Raw genomic sequence first — 24283 nt, 5'->3', positions numbered from 1 at the left:
AATTGTATTGGATAATACCGCAAAGCATGATTACTGAGAAAGCTGCTTTCACTGCTTTCAGTGTGGAGAGCTGCTTGTAGATCAAAACAACCTGGCGAGCTGTCTTCATGCAGAGTGCACTTGATTCTCTTGGCTTTCAATTCTGCTTTCATTCAGCATGGGTAAATCAATGTGTCAGCAGTAAACATTTGTATCACTCCTCTCTGAATGACCTTTTAAATTTTACTGCCTATCGTGTCAAAGCAATTAAAATTAACAATACAGTTACTAAGCTGCTAAGATCAATTAATGGCTCGTAGGCTTTATCTATTGATCTAGTGACATCTTCAAAACCCACTGGTAACAGACTATACATACTTCTCTTCTATCCACAATATATACACAAGGATTGATTACTTATTCTTATCTTCTAAATTACATATTTAAATGACATTCTTATCTCCTAAATTAATTAGTCAAACTCTTACATCAAGGATTGGTGACAAGTTGTGGACAGACTATGCTTGGACAGAATGTACACTGAGAATAAATGACATCAAACAAATTGGAAACTAAGTAAATCACTTTTATTTAACAAATAAATTTCTTCTGAAGTCTCTTTACAAATTAAACAATAGAAACAAATAAACTATTTGGCATTCCTCAAATCCACGTGTAGGATGCTATGGGAGTGGTACTTAGAGGGAAATTAATCTCCATTGCCTCCTGTCATGAAGAGCAAAAAGAAAACATTAGAAATGAAATGATATCTAGAATAAGAAAACTAGAAGATGAACACAAAAAAGGCCACCCAATCTATAAATTTACTTGCTTGAAAATTAAAGGGAAAAACCTCCTCACATTCTATACAAGCTATTAAAGGCATCCAGGAAAATCTCAAACTAATTCTGTAAAATTAGCCGATGTATTTGCTGAATACTACCAAACCATTTGTACATCAGACAATCCTGACACTAAACATATTTTAAGTTATTTATCATCACAGAAAATTATTTCGAAAAAAACTCACAAGAACATAAACAATATCTGGACCAACCAATCACAACAGAAGATGTTACAGTCACTATCAAATCCTTGAAAAAAATAACAAAGCTTCAGACAGGGATGGATTCCTTGCCAAATTTTTTAAAAAAATACATTCACCTACTTTCAACTCCACTAACTGCCACATGCAACTCTGTTATGATAGGAGGTAGCATCCCTCTATCTTGGTCAGAGGCTGAAATAGTAGTTACTCCAAAAAAGGACAACGATATTACAAATACTAAATCTTCTCAACCAATACGCTTACTGAATCAAGACCAAAAGATCTTTACAAGCATATTTGCCAAAAGATTGTCTAAATTTAAATAACCAACTACATTCACCTTGACCAGACTGGCTTTATGCCAATAAGGAATCTTTTTGACGATACACATAACACTTTAACTATAATGAATTTCTGTGAAGCATACAAAACCCCTGCATTACTTCTGGCCTTTGATATAGAGAAGGCATTTGATTAAGTGGAAATACCATATCTAAAACTTTTACTTCAAAAAATGGGTTTTGGCGACCAATTCTATAATGCCATTAATGCTCTTTATCTTTCTCCAAAAGCTACAGTTAGGACTAACAATGTACATTCAATAGATATCCATATAGCAAGGGGAACTAGACAAGGTTGTCCCCTTTCCCCATTTCTGTTTGCCATAACTATAGACAGGGCCGGTGCTACCATTAGACCAACTATGCAGCCGCCTTGGGCACAGACCTCAAGAGGGGCATGGTTTTATACAAATTACTTTCTTGAAAAAAATGCAGCTGAGAAAACCTATTGAGCACTCCCTAAATGGTCCTGTCCACAGACATCAAGCAGCTCAAAAGCTCACCGTAACATTTTTATTTATTTATTTATTTGATTTATACCCTGCCCTCCCCACAGATGGGCTAAGGGTGGCTAACAACATTAAAAAATACATTAAAATCACAGGCCCAAGGGCAGTCCAGGATAGAGTGACTTGCAGTAGTCTAGCCTGGAGGTGACCGTTGCATGGACTACTGTGGCCAGGTCCTGGGGTGAAAGATAAGGCACCAGTTGCCTGGCCTGTCGAAGGCAGACCTGGCAACAGTCATGACCTCGGCCTCCATTGAAAGTGTGGCATCCAAGGTCACACCCAGACTCCTCACCATCAGTGAAGGTTTCAATTGTACCCCATCGAGGGCTGGGAGCTGGTTCCCAGCTCGATTGCCCCATGATCCAGAAACAGAACCTCTGTCTTCAGGGGATTCAATTTCAGGTGAGTCTGATGTAACCATACCATCACAGCCTCAAGACCCTTGACCAAGGAATCCAAAGCAAGATTGGACTGGCCATCTGTAATGATTCCAAGTAAATGTGTCCATGTATCTTTAAATGCTTGATGAGATAGGTGAAGAGTGGGGGGTGAAGGAGATGGATGAGTGAGTGATATGATTGGTTGAGGACTGAGAGGGAGGGTGGAGTGAATGCAGTTTGAGACTGAGAGTAGAGAGAAAATTTTTAGTCAGAAGAAAGCAGGCTAGCTGTGTGCTGCCTGAATATGTTGAAGTGTTTATGATAGAAATATAACCTGTGTGGAACCTGAACTGAGCATGTTTGTGAAAGGACACTCAGTCAGGGAAAGAGAGGCCAGCTGTGTGAATGAGAGTAAATGAAGTAACTTTAAGAACCGAGAACTACGTTTATGAAACTGATACGCTTCTTGACTAAATAAAAGTTTATTTTTGTTTTGTTATATCCCAGTGTAGCTGTCATTGCTATATCCCATTCCTATCTTCAGGGCCACATAGAACCACGAAGGAGCCTGACGCTTAGGAATGTTACCAAAGGGAAAATTTATATAAAATATCTTGGAATAAAATATTCCTGGTGGCAGCAGACTACCCAGAGGGTTAAGGGATAGATTAAAAGAAAAATCTACCCTAAAGAAAGTAAAGGTCATAACAAGTGGAGGCATAGCGGTGGGATCTCAAACATCCTGAGGAGAAGAAAATATTTAAGTGGGATACAATAGCCTGGGAGGAGGGAACATTCTGAGAGAATGTGGCTCTCCCAGCATGGCAGAATGCCGCTGGAGCTGGGAGCCGTCCTTTGAAGCCCTGCCCGGTGGAATGGAGACAGTCTCCCTTCCTGGGCATCCGGGGCTTTGCTGGGGGGGTGGAGCCAGGAGCCATTTGCTGGCTGCTCCGCCCTTCCCCAGCTCCAGTCTCTTCGATCGCTCGGCCCACCCACCTCACCTTGTTTTTAGTGCAGGACTAGCTGGCTGCTGGGCTCAGAGCCAGGTAGGAATTTTTCCCTCTTTTCCCTGATTGGCTGTTGGGAAGGGTTTTTTTTCGCCTACCTTGCACTAATGGCAGTGGTTGAGTTATTGTTGGGTTGTGCTGTTTAGTTAATAGTTGGCAGGAGATTTTGGGAATAGGGTGCGGGCCGGTGAGCCCCTCTGGCATTTCCCCATCCATGGGGTGCAGGGCTGCCAGGATGGCGGGATGCTTTTGACGGCTCCCTGCTAAGAGGGCAGGCGCCTGAGGGGATCCCCAGGAGCAAGGCCTAACCTCATGCTAGTTGGCTGGGGCGTAAAGGGTGCTTGAGGGGGGATCCAAGGCCTGGCTGCCGGGTTCCAGCCATTCAGGAGATGACCTATACCCAGGGCAGTGGGGCTCGCCCAGACAGGCAAGGTGGTGGTCAGTGGTATGACCCCAGGGCTTGACCTGTACCACTTAGTTAGCTCTTGCTGTGCATTACATTTATGGTCATTTTAATAAACGGCCCTTTATTCCAAGCCTGTGTCTGTCTCTTCCTTCCGGCTGGGGTTTCAAAAGCATTCTTAGGGGACAGAGCCAAAAAGACAGAGTGTTCAGTTAAATCCTATGAGGAATATAGAACTGTTATAAAGGAAAGACACAGAAGAACGAGTAGGATTTATAAGAGAGAACATATTCTGGTGAAGTTTAGTAAAATTGTAGAAGGAAATACAAGTAAAAGAGAAAATGGCAGAGTTTATGAGGATGAAAAAGGAGGCTCTGATTCAGAAGTGCAATGAGTTAAATTTACCTCACGAGGGGAAAAGTGTAGAAGAACTGAGAGTTATACTAATACAAAGCAGTGTGGAGCCAAGTAGAACTGCAGAGGAGAGAAACCCTGAGGGAATGTACAACCCTAGTCCATAATATTTAGAATTTGAGGGAAAAGTTGAAAGTTGAAGCAGAACTTAGAACTCGAGAAATAGAACAAAAACAAAGGGAAAGGGAATCTGAAAGGGAAGCTGAAATAGAACAAAAACAGTTTGAGAGGGAAAAGTGGAAAGCTGAAATGGAACTTAGAGTTCAAGAGATGGAAAGACACACCAGTTTGGAAGCAGGAAGATTACAGTTAGAAAGAGAGCACGTAAGAATGGGGACAAAAAGGAGGGAAACTCTGAACCCAGAGCTGATTTACCTCAAGTTACTCCAAAAGATTTCATGGTGTATGTGTCAGGAAAAGATCCACTAATTTTCCTGTCCACTTTTGAGCGATCTGCTCAGAAATGGCAAATACCAGAGACACAATATATGAAGTATTTACCCAGCTTAATTAGAGGGGAATTGGCTGAGATCTACAACACATTTCCCTCAGATAAACCTGTTGTTTATGCTGAATACAAAGAGGCAGTCTATGACAGATTTAGGCTAGGTGCTGATTACTTCAGAAAGAAGTTTAGAAGCCTAGTGCCTCAGAAAGAGAAGTCATTTAAGTCTTTTAGTGCCAAACTGACAGACTATTTTGATAAGTGGATTTCATCTGCCAAAGCTAACTCTAAAGAGGGAATAAGGGATCTAATGATTTTGGACCAGTTTTTATTTCAACTTCCTTCAGAGATCAGACTTCTAGTTAAAGATAAACTTCCAGAGAATATCAACCAAGCATCAGAGTGGGCAGATAGATTAACACTTAATAGAGGAGGTTGGGATCGCCGTGAAAAGAAAGACTATTCCTACAAACCAGAGTTTAAATCAAGTAAAAGAACATATGAGAGAGCTCAGATTATAAAAAGTCAGGATAAAAATATAGAGAGAAACCAAAATGGATACTGGAATGATAAAAGATGTTTTGTATGTGGTCTGAAAGGACATTTAGCTTACAAATGTCGAAAGAACCAACCCAAGCAAACAACACTTAAGCATGTAAGGAGGGTCACTAGAACTGACTCAGATGATCAGAGTGATGAAGATGATAGAAACTCCAAAAGCTCAACAAACACAAATGAATCACCCAGTAAAAACACTACCTTACCCATAAACACTGAAGAAACAGTCTACTTGTGTGGGGTAAAGATAGAGAAGGTTGCTCAGGATACTGAACTGAGAGAGGTAGTACAAATAAATGGGAGAGATACTTTAGCCATTCTAGACACAGGAGCCTCAGTAACACTGGTCAGGGGGGATTTTGTTGATAAGAAAAACCTGATTCCAGATAAGCAAATATCCTTGCAAGGTGTGTGGGGAAATTCTAAAAGAGTGCCACCAGCCCAGCTAAAAATTAACTGGGGAGGGAAAGAAGAATATTTTCCTGTAGCAGTTATTAAAGAACAGAAAATACCAGTAATATTAGGAAGAGATGTAATGGGAGCAAAGGCAAGAATTCAAATATGCACTGGCTCCAATGATTTTCCACAGATTGAAGCCAAGGGAGCAGAAGACAAACCCCTAACAACAGACACAATTGATACATTGCAGGAGAGAAAAAGAGAGACACAAACTCTTGTCAGTAGTATTACTGCTGAAATGTCCCAAGAAATAGGAGCCACCATAAATAAAAACTCTGAGGAGTTTAAAAGAGAAATTATGACAGATTGTGAGTTAAAAGACATAAGAGAGAAAGCCAGGCAGAATGAAATGAACACAGAAAGAGACATTTTTGTGTGGGAAAGTGAGCTAATTTACAGGATCTGGAAACCAAAGGGGACCAAGTCAAATTGGGAACCTGAAAAACAGCTGGTTATTCCAAAAATATACAGACAATCCTTGATTGAACTGGCACATGACATTCCATGTGCCAGTCATTTAGGAATTAGCAAAACCAAGAAGAGGTTAAGGAAAGAATATTACTGGCCTAGAATTTCACAAGATGTGAAAGAGTACTGCCAAAGCTGTGAGATTTGCCAAAGGGTAGGGAAACAAGGGCATAAAGAAAAAGCTCCTCTCAATCCCTTACTCATAATTGGAGAAGCCTTCTATAGAGTGGGAATTGACATAGTGGGACCACTCCCTAAACCCACCAGAAAGGGACACAGATATATTCTAAACTTGATAGACTTTGCAACTAAATACCCAGAAGCAGAGGCACTATCTTCTGTGGATGTAAAATCAGTTGCAGAAGCACTTTTAAAGATTTTTCTGAGATTAGGATTCCCTGCAGAAATACTATCTGATCAAGGTACAGTGTTTCTGTCTGAAATTATGCAAGCTATATGGGAATGCTGTGGCATAAAGCATTTGAAGACTACTGCATTTCATCCTCAGACCAATGGTCTTGTGGAGAAGTTCAATGGCAGTTTAAAAAGCATGATTAAGGCATACGTGCAAGATCACCCAAACGATTGGGATGACAAGCTTCCCTATTTTCTCTTCGCATATAAGGAGGTACCTCAAGAATCCACAGGGTTCTCCCCATTTGAATTAATGTATGGGCGTTATCCTCGGGGACCCCTTAGTCTAGTGAAGGAGGAATGGGAAGGAAAGATATCAGAAAGAAAAATATCTGTAGTGGATTATGTATTAAGTCTCAGGGGAAAAATGGAAGACATGATAAGCAGGTACAGCACAATATGGCAAGTGCACAGGCAAAGCAGAAACTCTGGTATGACAGGAATGCCAGGCAAAGAACGTTTGAAGTGGGAGAGCAAGTGATGGTATTTTTACCTGTAAAAACCAATAAGTTAAAAGCCCCAGTGACGCCTGGTGTGGGCTTTCGGGGACCACAGTTCTCTTTGTCAGATGCAGCTGGCAGGGAGAGCTGTGGTTATCGAAGGCTTATACTACATAGGAATTGGATACTTTCACTGCTACAAACTAATACGGCAAACTGACTGCGCGCCAAAAGGAGATGTTTACATTTCCAAGCAAAGGAATGTTTTGATTGCCTCCATGCTAATTGCATTCTGTCCCCTTGTGATTTATTTCCCCTTCTTTCCTCTCTCTCTCTCTTCCCCCCTCCTCTTCTGTATCTGCCCAGTATTGATCAGGCATCTGACGAAGAGAACTTGATTCTCGAAAGTTTATGCTACAATAAAATTGGTTAGTCTTAAAGGTGCTACTGGACTCTTTTTGATTTTGTTTAGCCTGAGTAACGCCATGTTTAATTCTGTAGTGTTTAGTCTTCTTTCCCTCTAGGCCCCAATACCTGCAAGGAGCTGAGTCCATGGGAAAGAAAACTGTCTTATCTGTCTGCTTGACCTTGGCCAGCTCCACGTTCCTCTGAGAAGCTTTGCTGTGTGAACTCAGGGGGGAGGCTGGGCTCAGGGAGTGTGAAATGTAACCACTTTCATTTTGTGATTCATTCCTAACAACGCTTTGGTCGGCCAGGATCTCTAATCCTGGAATATGTACATCTGGATTTGAATGCTGTCTTTCACAATAAACCTTTTGAAACCAAAAGACCTTGTCTTCTTGCAGAAGGGAGCGAGGCAGACTATCAGTCCTGTAATGACATAGTCTGACATTTTGTTAGGAATGACAACTTTGAAGTCTGCAACCCCTCACCCAGGGAGGATGGATACCGAGGGCTGCTTGATTGATCTAATCGTCCCTGGACAGGAGGAGGATGACTCAATACCATTGGTACCAGTCAATGGGCCGGGGGAGACCCCGGATCCAGGCGAAGTACCCACCGAAGCGCTCTTCGTGGTTCCTGTTGGAGAAGCGGTAACTGCTCCTGCCACCCAGACGGAAACCGTGCCCGTCGCAGGCTGATCCGGCTATAGCTGGCACCCAACCGAAGGTGCGCGAAACTAACAAACAGAACCAGTTAATTTCGCTGCCGACACTGCGGCAGTGAGGCTCCCGACCTCGAGAAGCGAGGGAGAGGAGAGTGGGGACCATGTTTTCCCGGTCGATGATCGATGTAAGAAGCACCGTCGGGTCGACGGAGCAAGAAGGCCCCAGCATCATATGGGATCTAAGGAGAGCAGCTCGCACTCTGGAGGAAGCGTGGGCCACCAATCAACCCTGGTATAAGTGGGATATAGATGCGGGCTGTCGGGAAGAGTGGGATCCCAGAGGTTCTGAGAGTCCCCAGGACTGGGAACCCACCCGTCATGAACTCATGAGCTGGGATTACACGGATGTGAACTCTGCCAAAGCTTGGGAGCGCAGATGTACTCAGCAGTTAGAATATCGAACCCAAATAGTGGATACCGGAATTTCGGCAATTACTGGATTAACGAAAGGGATTCAGCCAGCATGTCCGAAGAAGAGGAGCAACGTATGCAAGGTGGTGCAACAGTAGGTCCGATACAGCCATGTGATAATAGGAGGGCGGACCAGGAGTGGAAGACGACTGGGGGTGCAGAGGGACCGGTGCAGCCGTGGCCTATGGACTATGTCCCACCTAGGTCATGCGAACCGTCGGAACCTAGTGACCGAGGAGAAGATAGGGCAAATCAGGAAGCCGCAGAGTATTACTGCCGTATGGAAGGGTGGATGGACGCGCTGGAGGAGGAATTAGCCCAAGCCGTCTACCTTATTGGTGAGTTGGTGAGAGGGCAGAGGGAAGCGGCGGCCAATCAAATACGGCAAGTGCCAGCGATGGAGCAGGGTCAAGTACCTACAAGTGGCCCAATATCGGTAGGCACACAATCCACTCCGGGATCCAGCGTGGGCCCATCACCGATACCATTGTAGCAACCGCCAATCCAGACTACATGGGCGACGCCTGCCCCGCAGCAACAGCAGTTGGCTCCGCAGGTGTTACCAACCCCTCCGCCGATGCTACCATCCCCAACTCAACCAGTTCCTCAGCAAATACCACCACTACCTCCAGCTCAAAACGTCCCTCTACAACAACAGCTTCCTCCCCCTCCAAGACGGGTGCCCCCACCACCGCCTCCTCGGATGACTCCTAGACAGTTGGCACCCCAGCAACCACCTCCGCTGCAACCTCTGCCTCCAAGACAAGTCCCTCTGGGAGCCACGGGGCCAGTTCCGAGAGTTCCACCACCTGGAAGTCTACCCAGACCTCAGCCATTAGGGATTACCAGAGTTCTACAAGATTGTCCCAGAGGACTGATACAAGGGCCACTACCACCGCCCCCGCCCCCCCCCCGGTGCAACTACTGAAGGACAGACGGAGAGAACCAGAGTTACCTTGGGGCTGGATTAAATTGGAAGCCACTTTTGATGGTGATACACAAAAGTTAGGATTCTTTGTAGTACAAGCACTCCAGTTTTTTAATCGTTGGGGACACCTGTTTCCGGAGGAGGAAAGCAGAATTGATCATCTGGCATCGAGATTGGAAGGCAAGGCAGCCGAATGGTATGTAACTCTATACGACTCTGGCGCTCCAGAGTTGGACACTTTACAAAGTTTTATGACCGCACTGCATGCCCAATATGAAGATCCTCTCAAAGAGGATTGGTCCCACACAGAATTGCAAGTCTTACAGCAAGGCACTCAACTGGTCAGAGATTATGCGGCCAAATTCCAGCAGCTGGCGGCAAAATGCCCTCATTGCGAAGAAGGAACCAAAATTGTGATATTTAAAGGAGGCATGAACCCCCGGTTGCTAGATCGAGCCCTGATGCAGGACGACCCGCCAACACTTCTAGGTTGGTTCCAGCTAGCATGCAAGGTCGAAAACCGCATACAACAGGTACGATTAGTAGAACAACAACAAGCTCTGGGGGCAAGAAGAACGCCGGTAGTGCAAAAAGGAGGTAGTGGGGGTCCCCCGAGCCGTGGGGCCAGAGATACACGTTGGTGACAAGGACTATGCCTCCAATGCGGCCGAAGTGGACATTTCGCGGCGCAATGCCCTGCATGCATACCAGCGCAAACAACCCCCACGCCGGACCGACCCATCCCAGCTTCAAGAGCAAGCCAAGGAAGGGGAATGCCAAAATGCAACCAACCTGAAAAAGGCTTAGAAGCAGAGGAAGTGTTAATGGAGCTCGACGTGCAACCCACGAAGGGAGAAGAGGAACCGTCCAGCCCCCAGTCGGGAAACGAGATGGATCTGTCGTAAGCAGACCCGACCAACAGATCGAAAAGAAAATCACCCAACGAGAGGTGAGAGAAAAGGGGTCTATATTATTCGTACCAGTTATATTGATGAATCCAAAAAGGGGAACACATATCTGCGTAGAAGCATTAATTGATTCCGGATGTTCCAGAGACATTCCCCATCCTTAGTAAACAGCCTGGGTCTGAGAACTAAAGAACTGGAAAATCCTATTATTTTTGAACAAATGGATGGGTCCAACATGAATCCAGTAACATTGGAAACCGAACCAATACCCACAGGTATAGAAAACCACTGGGAGAAAAGGTGTTTTGTATTAAGCCAAGCAGCAAAATACCCCCTAATCCTCGGCAGTCGTTGGTTATGGGATCATAACCCTAATATAGACTGGGCCAAACGAACAATAAAATTCAACAATGATTATTGCGAGCAGCATTACTGGCAACCAGAATGGGGAAGAACCAAACCACCTCTATTAGATGTTGCACTTCTAACACAAGAGGAGTTGAATCGCATTCCTAAGGAATATAGAAGCCTGAAACAAGCATTCAGTGAGGAAGAAGCAGACAGTCTTTCCCCCCATTGTGCCACAGACTGCGCCATCGAAATTATTCCAGGAGAAAGCCTACCTAAAGGCAAGTTATACTCCATGAGTCCGTTGGAACGGGAAGAGCTGAGAAAGTTTATTGACAAGAATTTAGATAGAGGATTTATACGTCCAGCTAACAGCCCTCATGCCACTCCTGTACTGTTCGTAAAAAAGAAGGCTGGCAGCTTAAGGCTCTACACCGACTTCAGAGGAATCAATGCAGTATCAGCAACCAACGCCTATCCCATCCCACTCATCAGAGATCTACTCAACGTCGTGGCACAAGGTAAGATCTTTTCCAAATTAGATTTGAAAGATGCCTACTTCCATGTAAGAATTAAAGCAGGAGATGAATGGAAAACCGCGTTCAATATGCCATTAGGTCAATATGAATACCTTGTCATGCCTTTCGGCTTATCTGGCGCCCCATCAGTGTACATGTCCATGATCAATGAAGTGCTATATAAATACTTATATAAGGGAGTGGTCATTTACCTAGATGACGTCTTAATTTATTCAAAAACAAAAGAGGAACATGTAAAGTTAGTAAGAGAAGTACTAACCACATTGATGTGCCACAAACTCCCTATAAAACTTTCCAAATGTGAGTTCCATAAAACAGAACTGGATTATTTGGGCTACCGCATATCGGGGCAAGGGTTGAAAATGGATCCTGCCAAAATACGAGCGGTACAAGATTGGCAAACTCCTTCTACTCGTAAACAATTCCAATCTTTCCTAGGATTTGCCAACTGCTATAGAGACTTCATAGAGGGTTTCGCCCAAATTGCCCTTCCATTAACAGAGCTCCTAAAAACAAAAGATAAAGGGGAGCAAGCAAAGAAACCCACCTCCAAATTGGAATGGAGCCCACAATGCCAACTAGCCTTTGAGAAACTCAAAGCTAAATTTACATCTGAGCCCATGTTACAACACCCCGATGAAAATCACCCTTTCATAGTGCAAGTCGATGCCAGCGATGCAGCAATCGGGGGGGGGGGGGTGCTGCTGCAAAACGGGGAAGACAGGAAAGCCAAACCATGTGCATACCTCTCTAGAAAATTTTCTGAGTCTGAACGGCATTGGAATGTATGGGAAAAGGAAGCCTTTGCCGTCAAAATAGCTGTCACAGTATGGCGTCACTGGCTTGAAGGGGCCCGACACCCTTTCGAAGTTTGGACAGATCACAAAAACTTAGAAGCACTAAAAAGCCCGAGACGCCTTAACGCCAAACAACTCAGATGGGCAGAATTCTTTTCCAAATTTAACTTCACCCTCAACTTCTTACCAGGAAAGACTAACTTCTTAGCTGGCGCTCTATCACGCATGCCTCAACATCAGAGCAAGAGGGAGGAAACCATTGACACAGTATTCACTCCCAGCCAACTAGGAGGCGTAGTTACAACTCGCAGTCAAACTGTGCAAACTCAAGCAGAAGAAAAGGGGTGGAGAGCAAAAGTGAAAAGCGAGGTGGAAAAAGAAGGGGAGGGAGCGCCCAAGGCAAAAATGTCTCAAACGGCGGAGGGAGACTGGGTTAAAGATGATCGATTGTATATACCAGCCAGTCTGAGAAAAAAAATTCTACAACGTTGTCATGATGCTTGTACCGCGGGTCATTTCGGCTATCTAAAAACCCTCCACTTAATACAGAGACAATTTTGGTGGCCTGGAATACGAAAAGATGTATCCCAATATGTGTCATCATGCCCAACCTGTATAAGTGCCAAAACCAGGAAGGGAAAACCACCGGGGCTTTTACAGCCATTAGAAACTCCCAATAGACCCTGGGAAGTAATTTCTATGGACTTTATTACGGATTTACCTCCTTCTAGGGGTTGTTCCTGTATTTTAGTGGTTGTGGATTTTTTTTCCAAACAAGCACACTTCATCCCTTGCACAACCATATCCACCGCCAAGAAACTAGCGGAAATATTTATGAAACACATTGTGAAGTTGCACTCTTTTCCTTCTAAGGTGATATCGGATCGCAGCAGACAATTTATTGCCAACTTTTGGAAGGAGCTACTGCAATTAACTGGAATGGAACAAGGAATCAGTTCCGCATTCCACCCACAAAGTGACGGACAATCGGAAAAAACTAATCAAATATTAGAACAATTTCTCCACTGTTATATCAATTTTCAACAAAACAACTGGGCGGAGCTTCTTCATTTTGCTGAGTACTCGTATAACAACGCAGTCCACAGTTCAACAGGTGAAACCCCCTTTAAAATTGTACATGGCTACGACGGTAAAGCATTTCCCTTTGAACTACCCCAGGGAAAGCAACCCGCGGGAGACCTTCATCAATGGTGGACCACCCTTAGGAATCAATGGACAGCTATACAAACCGCACCAAACAAAGCAAAAACAGACTACGAGAAATATGCAGACCGCCACCGTGCGAAACAATGAGAATTGCACCCAGGGGACAAAGTATGTATCTCGACAAAAAGCCTTAGAATGGATCAAGCCAGCAAAAAACTCGCTTTAAAATATTTGAGGCCGTTTCCTGTCAAGAGAATAATTAACCAAGTGACTGTAGAAGTCATTCTACCAAAAAACCTACACCACGTCCACCCAACATTCCATGTCAGTCTACTAAAGAAAGCCCCTGCACCAGACAAATGACATCCATCACCAACCACTCCCATTCCCACCATGATCAATGACCAAGTTCACTATGAAATTGAGGAAATATTAGACTCTAAGATCAGATGTAACAAGCTTTTTTACTTAGTTCGCTGGAAGGACTTTGAAGAAGGGTACAGGGAATGGGTAGAATCAATCCATGTGAAAGCCTCCCGACTACTCAAACAGTTCCATCAGGCCTATCCTAACAAACCGGCGGGAAGAGGGGTCTTAAGGGAGGCAGAATGTCAGAGCCTGTTTAGCCTGAGTAACGCCATGTTTAATTCTGTAGTGTTTAGTCTTCTTTCCCTCTAGGCCCCAACGCCTGTAAGGAGCCGAGTCCATGGGAAAGGAAACTGTCTTATCTGTCTGCTCGACCTTGGCCAGCTCCACGTTCCTCTGAGAAGTTTTGCTGTGTGAACTCAGGGGGGAGGCTGGGCTCGGGGAGTGTGAAATGTAACCACTTTGGTTTTATGATTCATTCCTAACAACGCTTTGGTCGGCCAGGATCTCTAATCCTGGAATATGTACATCTGGATTTGAATGCTGTCTTTCACAATAAACCTTTTGAAATCAAAAGACCTTGTCTTCTTGCAGAAGGGAGTGAGGCAGACTATCAGTCCTGTAATGACATAGTCTGACAAAAGAGATGCTAGCACTAGGAATTATACAGCCTTCTGTTAGTCCATGGGCATCACCAGTGGTACTAGTGCTGAAGCCAGATAACACTATCCATTTCTGTGTAGATTATAGGAAGTTGAATGCAATCACAAAGACAGATGCTTATCAAATGCCTAGAGTGGATACATTATTGGAAACCTTAGGAGCAGCTAAGATTATATCCACCATAGATCTGTGTAAAGGGTTTTGGCAACTAGGAATGGAGAAGGGGTCCCAATGCAAAACAGCCTTCATAACCCCTGATGGTTTATACGAGTTTAACATTTTGCCTTTTGGTTTGAAGAATTCTCCAGCCTCATTCCAAAGACTAATTAATTCACTGTTAAATGAAATTAATGAGTTTGCAGTCGCTTTCATTGATGATATTGCTATTTTTAGCCAGATCCTGGAGGAACATATACAACATTTGGAAGTAGTGCTTACTAGAATAAAGGAGGCAGGGCTTACCATCAAGGTCAACAAATGCCAGTTTGGGTTGCCAGAAGTTACTTATTTGAGTCACAGAGCAGGGAATGGAAAAGTATCACCATTGTGGGATAGGGTGGAAGCTAACTAGAAACTAGATATTCTCCAGACAAAGAAACAAGTAAGAAGCTTTCTTGGAATGGTGAACTATTATAGAAGGTTTATTCCTAATTTTGGGGAACTAGCAATACCCTTACATGAGCTGACCAAGAAACAAAACCCAGATAAAATAGTTTGGAATGAAAAATGCCAAGAAGCATTTAACTCTCTAAAACAAGCACTCACATCAAAGCCTATTTTAAGAGCACCAAACTAAAAGAAAAGTTTTTACATCGCCACAGACGCTTCACAATTAGCATTAGGTGCAGTGTTACTGCAAGAGGATAATGCTATAAAACACCCAGTGGCATATCTAAGCAGGAAATTAACAGACAGGGAGAACAACTACTCCTCAGTGCAGAAAGAATGTTTAGGAATAGTGTGGGCTTTAAACAAGTTGACAAGTTATATATGGGGACAAGAATTCACGCTATTAACGGACCATCACTCTTTGACGTGGCTTCAATCAATGAAAAATACCAATACACAATTGCAAAGGTGGTTCAGGAATTCAGTATTAACATCCAGTATATCAAAGGCATGTCAGCCTGTGGCTAGATAAGGCTCTTCCTACAGGTTCCCTTTCAAAAGCAAACAAGAGTCCATTGATTGAATAAGGAAACTTTACTGCAGAAAAGGTCCATTATAGTCCACTGTCCTGAATAGAAGACTCAGGATGGTACACAGTCATTGTTACCAATGAAGGGCAAAGCATGAGGTACAGAGTAACAGTTCCCATCTGAATCAGCCTCCCCCCACAGTTCTCAAAACAACATCTTTCAGTCTTGGGAAGCTGCTCTCCTTCAAGGCCAATGCTTGGTGGAACGGTGTTAGACAAAACAGTCTCCTCCGGTGGGAAAGCTGCCTGGGAACTGGTGCACCTGCGGGGAAAGCACTTAGACACTAGAAGCATTAGAAAATGGAGTCAGTACAGTTTAAACACACACTGGACCTGACATTCTGCCCCCCTTAAAATAGATCCCCCCCTGGTTTATATGGGTAACGAGTATGAAAAGCTTTGGTTAATCTAGGAGCATGAACATGTACAGAGTTCACCCATTCATTGTATCCAGAATCAAAGTCCTTCCACCTAATGAGGTAAAAAAGCTGATTCCGTTTGAATTTAGAGTCCAAAATTTGTTGCACTTCATAGTGTATTTGGTCGTCTATCAAAGTTGGAATGGGTGGAGCTTTGATGTGCCACTTGTCGTCGGTGGGAGCTCTTTTAAGGAGACTGACATGGAATGTATCATGAACATGGCGCAAGTTCTTGGGTAAATTTATAGCAACAGTCACTTTATTGATTACTTTGCGCACAGGAAAAGGTCCAAGGAACTTTAACGCTAGTTTGCGGCTTGTCTGAGCTACTTTCAGGTTCTTGGTGGAAATATAAACATGATCTCCAGGTTGTAAATCCCATTCGGCCGCACGATGGCGATCTGCGTACTTTTTGTAATCCAGTTTGGCTTTTTCGAGGTGTTTTTTAATAAGAGTCCATTGCTGCGCGGCCTCCCCCCACCATGAAGATACATCAGGCGAACTAGAGGAATGGAGAGGGGGAGTGTCCAACGGGAAGGGATTGAAGTGAGCTCCATATACAATTTTGAAAGGGGCCTCCCCAGTGGAAGCATGCACACTGTTGTTGTATGAGAATTCAGCCAAAGGAAGAAGGTCCACCCAATTATCTTGTTGGAAATTAATGTAGCAACGAAGGAACTGCTCTAAAATTTGATTAGTTTTTTCGGATTGTCCGTCGGTTTGTGGGTGGTGGCTTGAGCTGATTCCTTGCTCAATATTCAACATTCGCAAAAGCTCCCGCCAGAAGTTGGCAACGAACTGTCCGCCGCGATCCGAAATCACCTTGGACGGAAAAGAATGTAATTTTACGATGTGTTTTAAGAATAAATCCGCCAGTTTTCGAGCGGTGGGTATAGCAGTACATGGAATAAAATGAGCTTGTTTGGAGAACAGATCTACCACGACTAAAATGCAATTATGTCCTTTCGAAAGGGGTAAATCAGTGATAAAGTCCATAGATATTATTTCCCAAGGTCTGTTAGGTGTCTCCAATGGTTGTAGGAGACCTGGAGGTTTCCCTTTCCGGGTTTTGGCGCTGAGGCAAATGGGGCAGGAGCTAACGTATTGGGAAATGTCTTTGCGCATGCCCGGCCACCAGAATTGCCGTTGTATTAGATGCAACGTTTTCAGATACCCATAATGACCAGCAGTGGGGGCATCGTGACATCGCTGTAATACCTCCCGTCGGAGGCTGTCCGGGACGTAAAATTTGCTTCCAGCTAGCCAATCCCCCTGTGGGGATTGAGCCAGTTTGCTTTTGGGTGCTTTATCCCCCTCCTTTTCCACTTCAGCTTTAAGTTTCGATTTCCACTCCTGGTTGTGCGGGAGGGGCTGGCTTGCTCGGCTGCGGGTAGTCACCACGCCTCCCAATTGCGTAGGTGAGAAGACCGTGTCTACAGTCTCCTCCCGTTTGCTCTTGTGTTGGGGCATGCGCGATAGGGCGTCTGCAAGAAAGTTAGTCTTGCCCGGGAGGTAATTTAAAGTGAAATTGAATTTGGAAAAGAATTCTGCCCATTGTAATTGTTTGGCATTCAGTCTGCGAGGGCTTCGAAGGGCCTCCAGATTTTTATGATCTGTCCAGACCTCGAAGGGGTATCGCGCCCCCTCCAGCCAATGTCTCCAGTTAGTGAGGGCTGCCTTCACTGCAAAAGCTTCCTTCTCCCACACATTCCAATTTCTTTCTGCTTCCGAGAACTTCCTTGATAGGAATGCACAAGGCCGCAGTTTTCCATCCTCCCCCTTCTGCAATAATACCCCTCCTATCGCCGCATCGCTGGCGTCGACTTGTACTATGAAAGGGTAATTCTCGTTGGGGTGGCAGAGGATGGGTTCTGTTACAAATTGCCCTTTTAGGCATTCGAAAGCAGTTTGGCAATCGGATGTCCATTGTATTTTGGAGGAGGGTTTTTTAGCCTGGTCCCCTTTATTTTTAGTCTTTAACAATTCTGTTAAGGGGAGCGTGATCTGGGCGAAGTTTGCTATAAAGTCTCTATAGAAGTTGGCAAAACCCAGGAAGGACTGCAGTTCTTTGCGGGTGGTGGGAGTTTGCCATTCTTGGATCGCTTGTATTTTGGCGGGATCCATTTTTAAACCCTCTTGGGAGATACAGTACCCAAGGTAAGTGAGTTCAGTTTTATGGAATTCACATTTGGACAACTTGATGGGTAGCTTATTATTCATCAAAGTGGCCAGGACTTTTTGCACCATTTGAATGTGTTCCTCCTCTGTGTTCGAATAAATTAATACATCATCAAGGTACACCACTACACCTTTATAAAGGAATTCGTGTAGAACTTCATTTATCATGGACATGAATACAGGCGGGGCTCCCGCCAATCCAAAGGGCATAACTAAGTATTCATACTGTCCGAGGGGTGTATTAAATGCGGTTTTCCACTCATCCCCTGCCTTGATACGGACGTGGAAGTAAGCGTCTTTTAAATCTAATTTTGTAACGATCTTACCTTGGGCCACGACGTTGAGAAGGTCTCGGATGAGCGGGATGGGATAGGCGTTGTTGGTGGACACAGCATTAAGTCCCCTAAAGTCCGTGCACAGCCGAAGTCCCCCATCTTTTTTCTTCACGAAGAGGACTGGAGCGGCATGGGGGCTATTGGCTGGGCGGATGAACCCTCTTTGAAGATTGGTGTCGATGAATTTCCGGAGCTCCTCTCTTTCATGGAGACTCATGGGATAGAGTCGTCCTTTGGGCAGTGAGGCTCCAGGTATAATTTCCACCGCACAGTCAGTTCGTCGGTGCGGGGGTAAAGTATCAGCTTCTTCTTCGGAGAAAGCATTCAGAAAGGGCCAATACGGTTCGGGTATTTGGTTTATTTCTTCTTGGGTGAGAAGAGCTTTCTCGGTGTGAGTTGGATCACTACCCCAGTTTTGGTTCCAGCGATGGTTTTTACAGTTGGCGTGACTGAAAGTGACGCATCCTTCTGCCCAATTTATGTAGGGATTGTGATCACATAGCCACTTGCTGCCTAGAATTAACGGGTATTTGGCTGTGGAGCTGATGACAAAAGATCTTTTCTCCCAGTGTTGGCCCATGCCGGTGACCACTGGAATGGTTTCGGTGGTAACAGGATTCATATTGGTGCCATCCATTTGTTCAAATATTACTGGATTTTGCAATTCGCGAGTTGGTAGGACTAGTCCGTTGACTAGGGCTGGGGCGATGATGTCTCTTGAGCAGCCCGAGTCGATAAGGGCTTGCACTCGGATGTGCATCTTCTTCTCCGGGTTAAGTAAAGTCACTGGCATGAATAAAATGGACCCAGGTGGCCGGTTCCGTGCAGGGACGGGCTTGGGGTGGATCTGTCGTTTGGGCCCTTTTACGACAGATCCATCTCGTTTCCCGACTGGGGGCTTTCTGGATTTACCTCTGCGTTTGGGGAAGCGGGGTCGTATTCCATAACTTCTTCCGCTTCCAGCCCCCTTTCTGATGCGGGCCGTTGGGAAGCGCCGCGGCCTCTGTTCGCTCGTGGAGCGGGAATCGGGCGTTGGAGAGTAGGAAATGGAGCAAGGGTTGGACGCCGTAGTTGAAGCGGAGGTCTTTGCACAGGCCGGTAGGGGCATTGTGCTGCAAAGTGACCGGCTTGTCCGCATTGCAAACACAGCCCTTGTTGCCATCTAGCATCTCTCGCTCCACGAGTGGCATATCCAGCTCCCCGTCCTCCCTTCTGTAAAGTCAAGGGTCTTCTTTGTCCCGTTTGTTGTTGTTGTTGTTCAACCAAACAGACTTCCAAAATGCGATTTTCGACTTCACATGCAAGTTGGATCCAACCTAACAACGTAGGAGGATTGTCCTGCATAAGGGCTCTGTCCAGAAGTCTCGGGTTTAGCCCTTGCTTGAACAGGATGATTTTGGTGGACTCCTCACACCTAGGGCATTTGGCAGCTAGTTGTCGGAATTTCGTAATATAGTCCCTTGCCGACATGCTGCCTTGTTTAATGGCTTGCAATTCTGTTCGGGCCCTGGTTTCCTCTAAGGGGTCTTCGTATTGTGCTCGAATAGCGTCCACCAACCCCTGGAGAGTATTGAGTTCAGGGGCCCCGATATTGTATAGACCTACATACCAGTCCGCTGCTTTGCCTTGTAGGCGGGAGCCAAGATGCTCAATTTGACTGGCCTCGCTGCCGAAGAGGTGTCCCCACCGGTTGAAGAATTGCACTACTTGTACTAGGAAAAATCCCAGTTTGGAGGGATCCCCATCAAAAGTAGCTTCCAGTTTCACCCAGCCCATCGGGAGGTCTTGTCTCAGGGCCGGTGCTGGGTAGAAGTCTGTCGGAAGCATCAATGGCACTTGAGGTACGAGGGGAAGTAGTTGGGGACCCGGTTGTGGCAGCGGTGCTGGTTGCACTGGCGGCGGCAACACCGGCTGAGCTGGTGGTGGCAATCTCGGCTGGGCTGGCAGTGGTGGCCTCGGCTGGGCCGGTGGCTGTAGCCGTGGCCGGGCAGGCTCCTGCAACCTTGGTCGGGCTGGTGGTGGCAATACCGGAGGCGCCGGCAGTAGCGGTTGAGGTGGAGGTGGCCGGTGCGGTTGAGTGACGATCGGCCGCTGAGGGGCGGGTTGGTGGGGTCGTAGTGGTGTAGGCCCCACCGGTTGGTTCGGAGGTGGTAATACGGGTTGGTCAGGTGGCAAACGTATCGGTTGCTGCAAAGGGATTAATTGCGGTCGAAGCGGAAGGGGCCGCAGCGGCGAAGGCCTGATGGGTGGTGGGCCGCGCGGGCTTGCCCCTCCCGGCGTCGTTACTCTGGGAAGCAGAGGCTGGTCTTGTGGCGCCGGTAGACCGTCCCTTGGGGTTTGCTGGATGGGGACAACTTCTAGCGGTTGTCGCGGCAATTCCTCCCCAGGAGGAGCCGGAGGCTCTTCCGGCTGATCCGGCCGGACCGTTATTGGAGAAGCGGGAGGGGGTATCACCGTCGTCTCGGTTGGACGGGTTGGCCCTTCTTCCCCTTTTCTAGGCACCTCAGCTGGAGTCTCCTCGGGAGGTGGATCCCCGTCCGGTCTAGGGGGTTCCGTTGGAGTCTCTCCAGGTACCTCAGCTGGAGTATCCCCGCTAGGCGGAATTTCGTCTAATCTAGGGAGTTCCGCGGGCGGTTCTCCCGGTTCTCCAGGGTAGGATTCCTCCTCTCCCGAAGGCGGCGGCTGCTGCGGGGCGTCCTCCACTGGATAGGAAATAACGCTTTGGAGGGTAGCTATTTGTACAGCCATTTCTTCAGGTGATAGTCTCTCTCCTGCCCCCATCGCTGAGATTAGGTGAATGGCATGAGCCAAACTTTCCTCCATGTCGATCAGCCTAGCTTCCAACTGTTGCATTCGGCTTGGACCCGGTTGCCCCATCACGGAACCCCCCTCGGTTGCACTCACCGGGGAAAACGGCCCCCAAGGCGGAGGGTCTCCTTGATCGACTCGCGATCTCGCTGCTAGAATTCCTTTGGCTAGACCTGTCACTGCCGAGATGCTGGAATCTACAGCATGGGTGCGACTTTGCATCTGCACCCAACTTTGTTCAGGAACTTCCGTTGGCTCTTTCCATGGGGCAAGTTCCGAATAATCCCAACTCAGGGCGCTGCGGCGGGATGTGTTCCCGTCCGTCTGTTCGGTCGTCCTGTTCCAAAACAGCCACGGTTGGCTGCTATCCAGCTCAGGGACAGTCTCTAGGCTTCGGCGCCCATCCATTGAAACTCTAGGATGTAGTCCCCCGGCCCGGCGCTCTCGCGTTTCTCGGGGTCTGGCTCCCCACTCCGACGGGGTGGGTAACGAGATCAAGGGGAGAGCGGCAGCCGTCGGCCTTGTCCCCTCACTGCCGAGATCGATGAGAGGCGGGGTAGAAGTCGAAGCTCCGGTCCCGGCTGGCACCGGTTCCTGAGATTCTTGGGGTTGCGCTGTTTGACTGTCGGGAGACGCATACGGATCAAACAAAGGATCCCTGTCCGGGACTACCTTGGATTCCGCTGGGCCCGACTCAGGCATGATTGGTAACAAAATGTCAGCCTGTGGCTAGATAAGGCTCTTCCTACAGGTTCCCTTTCAAAAGCAAACAAGAGTCCATTGATTGAATAAGGAAACTTTACTGCAGAAAAGGTCCATTATAGTCCACTGTCCTGAATAGAAGACTCAGGATGGTACACAGTCATTGTTACCAATGAAGGGCAAAGCATGAGGTACAGAGTAACAGTTCCCATCTGAATCAGCCTCCCCCCACAGTTCTCAAAACAACATCTTTCAGTCTTGGGAAGCTGCTCTCCTTCAAGGCCAATGCTTGGTGGAACGGTGTTAGACAAAACAGTCTCCTCCGGTGGGAAAGCTGCCTGGGAACTGGTGCACCTGCGGGGAAAGCACTTAGACACTAGAAGCATTAGAAAATGGAGTCAGTACAGTTTAAACACACACTGGACCTGACAAGGCAAAGATAGCGTTGTAGCAGATGCCTTATCCAGATGTGAAGCCAGGTTGGAACAGAATATTGATAGCGAAACAACCAGAAGAAGCCAACAACAACCTAGTAGAGAAGGCCAAAGCCGACATGACCTCAGCCCAGCAGTGGAACATCCCAGAGAGGAAGATGACCTCAGCCCAGCAGTGGAACATCCCAGAGAGGAAGATGACACCCCAGCAGAGGAGGAATGCAAGATAAAGAAACACAAGACTTTAAAACAAAAAAAACCCACAGAAGAGTGAGAAATGGACCTAACTGGAACTGCAGAGATTAGGGATGTGCGTTTCGGCATTCAGAATGCCGAAAGAATGCCGAAACAAAAGTGTTTCGGCTTCTTTCGGGGAATGCCGAAACGTTTCGGGGAATGCCGAAACGTTTCGGGTAGCCGAAAGAAAAAAGCCGAAACGTTTCGGGATTCTTTCGGCTTTCTTTCGGCTTTTCTATGGGAAAATGCCTCCGTCTTCCAGGACGCCTGGAGGAGGCATTTTCCCACCGAATAAGCCCAAAATTGGTGGGGACCTTCCTCTAACCCTTCTCTAACAACCACCCAAGTTTCAGACAGATTGGACTTTGGGGGGCCATGTTATGGCCCCCCAAAGCAGGTCCCCCCATCCTCCCATAAGAAAGCGAAGGAGCAGCATATTGTTAGCATGCTGCTGCTGATCTTTCTTCATTATTTCCTATGGGGAAAAAATGAAGAGGCAGGCTTCCTTTGCCAGGGGTGGCATTTTGCATGCAAAATGCCCCCCAGCCCTCAGGGGCCCTTCTCCCACCCCTCCTCCCACCCCCACCAAGGCTCAGCCTGCTCCCACTTGGGGGGGCATTTCATGGCCTCCCCAAGTAGGTGCTCTAATCTCTACCACTGAAAGCTGGGGGAGGCTTGTGTTGCCAGGGGTGGCATTTTGCATGCAAAATGCCCCCCAACCCTCTGGGGCCCTTCTCCCACCCCTCCTCCCACCCCCCACCAAGGCTCAGCCTGCTCCCACTTGGGGGGGCATTTCATGGCCTCCCCAAGTAGGTGCTCTGCTCTCATCTCTACCACTGACAGCTGGGGGAGGCTTGTGTTGCCAGGGGTGGCATTTTGCATGCAAAATGCCCCCCAGCCCTCTGGGGCCCTTCTCCCACCCTTCCTCCCACCCCCCACCAAGGCTCAGACTGCTCCCACTTGGGGGGGCCATTTCATGGCATCCCCAAGTAGGTCCTCTCAGCCCCTAAAGTCCACCCCTTACAGCCCCACACAAACCCAATTCCCCCCCAGCTGCCACACACAGACCCAAATCCCCACATTAGCCCCTCACAGACCCAAATCCACCCCCACCTGCCCCACACCCATAACCCCAGGAACAGGCTGGCAAAGGCCAGCCCTCTCCCTTTGTTCCCTATGCTGGGAACTTCTAAACTCTCTTTCCCTAGGCAATTCTGCACAGCCCAGGGGTGCCACAATGGTGGGCACACTTCTGAGTGCCAGCTGGTCCCTGTGAAAGACCACCTGAACCACAGACACCCTCCCTCAAATTCCCCCACCACCTACAGAGATGGCTGGCCAGCCAGCCCCATTGTTCCCTATGATGGGAACCAACTGCACAACAAAGAATAAAACAAGAACAACACAAAATAAAGTTTTAATTTTTTTTCTCCCTTCCAAAGTACAAGTAGGCAAAGCATTATGACACATTACACCAGCAGTCCCCCACACAGAAAAATAACACAACTCACTTAACATCAGAGAATCACAAAGCATGATACCTGTCAAAAAAACTTTATTTCTTGAACAGCTTTAGGTTACACAGCAGGGGGGAACACCAAAGGGCATGGCAGCACTATCTTACACAAAAATAACACAACTCACTTAACATCAGAGAATCACAAAGCATGATTCCTGTCAAAAACACTTTATTTCTTGAACAGCTTTAGGTTACACAGCAGGGGGGAACACCAAAGGGCATGGCAGCACTATCTTACACAAAAATAACACAACTCACTTAACATCAGAGAATCACAAAAACACAATTCCTGTCAAAAACACTTTATTTCTTGAACAGCTTTAGGTTACACA

This window comes from Eublepharis macularius, chromosome 4 (assembly GCF_028583425.1).
Source record: "Eublepharis macularius isolate TG4126 chromosome 4, MPM_Emac_v1.0, whole genome shotgun sequence".
In the NCBI taxonomy this organism is placed as follows: domain Eukaryota; kingdom Metazoa; phylum Chordata; class Lepidosauria; order Squamata; family Eublepharidae; genus Eublepharis; species Eublepharis macularius.
Note: the sequence above shows the minus strand (reverse complement) of the source record.